The sequence below is a fragment of the Spea bombifrons genome, chromosome 8 (genome assembly GCF_027358695.1).
Source record: "Spea bombifrons isolate aSpeBom1 chromosome 8, aSpeBom1.2.pri, whole genome shotgun sequence".
Lineage (NCBI taxonomy): Eukaryota > Metazoa > Chordata > Amphibia > Anura > Pelobatidae > Spea > Spea bombifrons.
In genome coordinates, this window is record NC_071094.1 from 43,708,417 (window position 1) to 43,712,983 (window position 4,567).

Here is a 4,567-nt window from a genome sequence, read left to right on the forward strand (position 1 = left end):
TGCTGTGTTCCATTTTGCTGAGTTTATGGAAATCATGTTAAATATATATTGTTCTTTCCAAACTGTTGCCGGTTGTTAACAATAATAAAGTATGTGGAATAATTTTTTGCTTGGTTGTGTTTGACAATAAAATGTTTTAAAAAATGGCCAACTGCTCTCAGTCTGGGCACCATTACTGTCTTTAACTGGGTCACACACCGCCTGACGGATTTTAACCGACTAAGTTGCGCTTGTATATAGGATACAGACTATGAGCCACCACGAGCCACTCCCTGGGAGTGGAATTCTAAACCGATGGCACTAAAGGGAAGCTAGCCAAACATTTAGGGTGATTTATATCACTGTTTGACAGCAGAATTAGAATATTGCAGGTTTCATCGGGAACCTCTGACAGGTATTGGATGAATGCCTGGGGGAGAGAAGGTACAAGACGAAGAGGAGACATTGATAAGACAATCATTCCACAGGTACTTTTTTAAAAATCATGTGAGAAGCTCAAGTTGATCGAATCAGAAGCTGGAAGTCATAAGTATGTTTTTAACTGGGTAAGAAGAAAGGATGAGCAGTCCCACTATCAGAAATTTTACAGTCCATTAAAAACGAGTATCCCCTGCACCATCCCACCTAATGCTCCTCCCTCTTCCCCCAATTCTCACAATGGGGCAAACAGGCAACAATGCCCCAAAAGATTGAATAAAATAAAAATACAAAAGCGGGAGGTGCCTCTCATTGGCTGATTGGCTAATACAAACATACAATCTGCTTCTCATTATCTGGCGGTTTATTACAGACATGGGATTTAGCTCTCATTGGCTGATGATCTATTGGAGGACTTAACTGTTGGCTAAGAAGTGTTTCATGTTTAAAGAAATACCATTACATAAGTTATGGTGGGTAAAGGTGATGGAAACCCTTCCACTTAAATTTAAGGAGTAGAAGTATTATTAATCACTCATCTACAGACACCAGACACGCCAGAAGGCTTGTTTTTCCCTCAGAAATCTCATGGTACTGCCCTAACCACAGGGGATTCTGGGTAGGCGCATGCAAATAAGGTCAACAATGATCACATTTTGCCTCTATTTCCACTTTATACATGGATCCCTTGAAAGTAATTCGCCTCTGTATAAGACAGCCTTTAGACAACACTCGGGTAAGAGGTGCAACAGCCAGATCACCGCTCATGGACAGCTGTTTCGTTCTTAATGGGACTCATCGGCATGAGGCTGTGATACCGGCCTAACACTTGAGGCTTGGGGAATGATAAGAAATATCATCAACAAATGTTGTGGTGGGTAAAAGTTATGGAAAACCATGTATAGAGGCAAAAGGTGATTATTGACCTTATTTGCATGCGCCTACCCAGAATCCCCTGTGGTTGTGGTAGCACCATGAGATTTCTGAGGGAAAAGACAAGCCTTCTGGTTTGTCTGGTGTCTGTAGATGACTGTTTAATAATACTTCTACTATTTTTAAAGAAATAACTAGTTTCTTCTGGCATTATAACATGCATAGTTCATAAGCAGGTGCACATGCGCAACATGCATACTTTCTCTGGCTGCATATATATAGGTAAATATTACTAAGCTCTCAAAAAATAGACGAAAAAAACCCAGCATCTCTATTCTTTCATAAATCTGTAAATAATTTTAATCAAAGAATAATGGTCTAAAAGTTTTTGACATGTGAAGCAACGACAAAAAAGGAAAATACTGAAATCGGCGAAAATGAAAATGAGAAAAAATACATAAAATTGTAAGCTGTGCAACATAAAGATTTTTAATGCTTAAAATGAATATAACAAAATGTAAACTAATGTGTATCAGAATGAAGCTTCATCCATAGAACAGAATCCTTACCAATTGTAAGAATCCTTGAGTATAATATTGCGTCACGTAAAAGATTCTAGAAAGAGAAGCTATCATTTCAGCCCCAGTTACTGAAACGCGTCTGTGAATGGAATCCCAGTGATCGGAAGGCACGGCCAATCCCCAAAGATGGATCTCCCGACTCTTTATCTACCTTGCACCGATGAAAAAAAATCATAAACCACAAATAAATCTATTAATTCAACCGCATGTGTTTGTAATACTTGATCTTGCTTTTCCTGACATTTTAACAAGTGGCGTAGTTGTCGGGAAGGTAATAAATCAGAGGTATAATTAGGCTGAGTAATTAGGCCACAGAGGGATTAATGAGGGTAGTGATAATCCTGAAACTTCTAAACATTTGGACGATGCCTGCCTCAGGGCTGGCATTATTAATATTGCGTAATTCCGCAGGAGACACTAGGAGGACAGTGAGAAAGTGAGACAAAATCAGGCTGTGGGAAAGAAGGACTCAGAGAGGGGGGAGAGAAAAGAAGAGAAGGATAGTTTGAAAAATAATAAAGTAGAGAAATAATAATAATATGGAAGTTAGAAGATGCAGTGAGAAAGACAGAGGGCAAGGTGGTGGGTCTGAGAAAGGCAGAAAGAGATTAGAGGTGAGAGGGAATGTACGGGCACGAGATACAGGGGGATGTAGGAAGAGAGGGATGTTATTGAAAACGGAAAAGTAGAAACATTATTAAACACTCATCTACAGACACCAGACAAGCCAGAAGGCTTGTTTATCCCTCAGAAATCTCATGGTGCTGCCACAACCGCAAGGGATTCTGGGTAGGCGCATGCAAATAAGATTAACAATGATCACATTTCCCTCTATATCCACTTTATACACGGATCCCTTAAAAGTAATTGACCGCTGTACAGGACAGCCTTTAACAAAACTTGGATAAGAGGTGCAATAGCCAGATTAATGCTCATGGACAGTTATTTTTTTATTTTTTTTTAGCAATCTCTTCTTACACTTCTTATTTTACACCAAGAAGGCTCAGGAACTCAGCTTCCTTTATTATTCATCCAACTCAGAAAGCTGGGTACAATGGGTCCCTTTAAGATCTACCATCTTTTCATCATCCCTGCCAAGAAAATGCAGGCTGGCTGAAGAGTTACTCAGTCCAGCTTTACCACAATTGCCCAGCCAGAGGATGGATAAAGAGGCAAACACAGCAACCCCTACAGCACAGTCTCTGTAAACTTCACCACTACACTGAATTGAGTTGTGGTGTTTTGTTTTTTTTTTTGTTTTTTTTTCCTTTCTTTAATGAAACACATCAACATGAGACAGTAATGTTGGCCGAATACATTAGGCTTGGGGTAGCACAAGAAATACCATTATATAGGTTATGGTGAGTAAAGGTGATGGCAAACCCTTCCACTAAAATTAAGGGGGTAGTAGAAGTATTATTAAACACTCTACAGATACCAGAAGGCTTGTTTTTTTTTCCGCCTTAGAAATCTCATGGTGCTGCCACAACCACAAGGGATTCTGGGTAGGCAGATGCAAATAAGACAAACAATTATCACCTCTTCCCGAGTTTTGTCTAAAGGCTGTCCTGTACAGCGGGTAATTAACCATGTATAAAGTGGATATAGAGGCAAAAGGTGATAATTGTTGACCTTATTTGCATGCGACTACCCAGAATCCCTTGTGGTTGTGGCCGTACTATGAGATTTCTGAGGGAAAAACAAGCCTTCTGGCTTGTCTGGTGTCTGTAGATGAGTGATTAATAATACTTCTACTACCCCCTCAATTTTAAGTGGAAGAGTTTCTATCACCTTTACCCACCATAACTTATGTAATGGTAAACCAATCTCTCAAATACAGCTTTTGAAATACCCTCTTCCCCCCTTTATTTGCATGAAAAAATAAGACAATAACCCATCTTACTGTTGGTCGCTTCTCGGCCTTTTGGCTAAGATCAAGTGTAGTCTCTCTTGTGGTAGGGAGAGATGACACTGATCCTCTGGCCTTAGGGTTCGGGAAAGCAATGGAGCCCGAGGTGAAATTGCCCTGGCAGAAATGCCGGAGTCACTGTGTGTGGTATTGCACGCCACTGCACACGGTGAGCGCACGTTTCCACTGGCGGCCTTCCAGCACTACTCGGCCCCATGTACCATCAGGTCTTGGGGATGAGATTTATTTTTGAATCCGGCAGGCCAGAAATGGCCTGTCCTTAAAATTATTTTTCTTTATTTATATAATTCACTTCGTTTTTGCACGAGTGCCTATTAATTTACTCCCTTTTGAATTCACGGTTTTTGAAATTCACGGCTTGGCCCCCACTATTCTATGGCACACGATTTTGTCACTTCGTTTTTGGACACTGTTTTCTTTTTAAGAGGCAGTGAAGCCTGGACTTTGCTGGAGGAGGATTGGAGCCTTCTGGCCCTTTCCTCTCTTCAAGAAGGCCAGCAAGGAGTCTCACTCTTCGGGGTGAGACTCAAGATCCGACCCTCCCATGGGGGGGGTTGGAATTTGTCCGAGTTCTCCGTGAGGGAACTCGGTATCGTAGTCTGGCTTCTGCTGCCTTGTGCACAGAATGCGGCACCAAAGGAGCACGCACCTCGGGCTTCCAAAAAAAAAATCTTACTGTCAGTGGTCAGGACTTTTATGTACCTGTTTTGGCAGTAAAATAAGCTATTTGAAAATTAATTAATTTTTATTAAAAAAACCGACATGG

General features: G+C 40.9%; 1 pseudogene; it reads left to right on the plus strand.

Moving 5' to 3' along the window:
- Positions 1–3,779: 3,779 nt before the first annotated feature.
- On the plus strand, positions 3,780–3,959 carry LOC128504147 (uncharacterized; annotated as a pseudogene).
- The last annotated feature ends 608 nt before the right edge of the window (positions 3,960–4,567 follow it).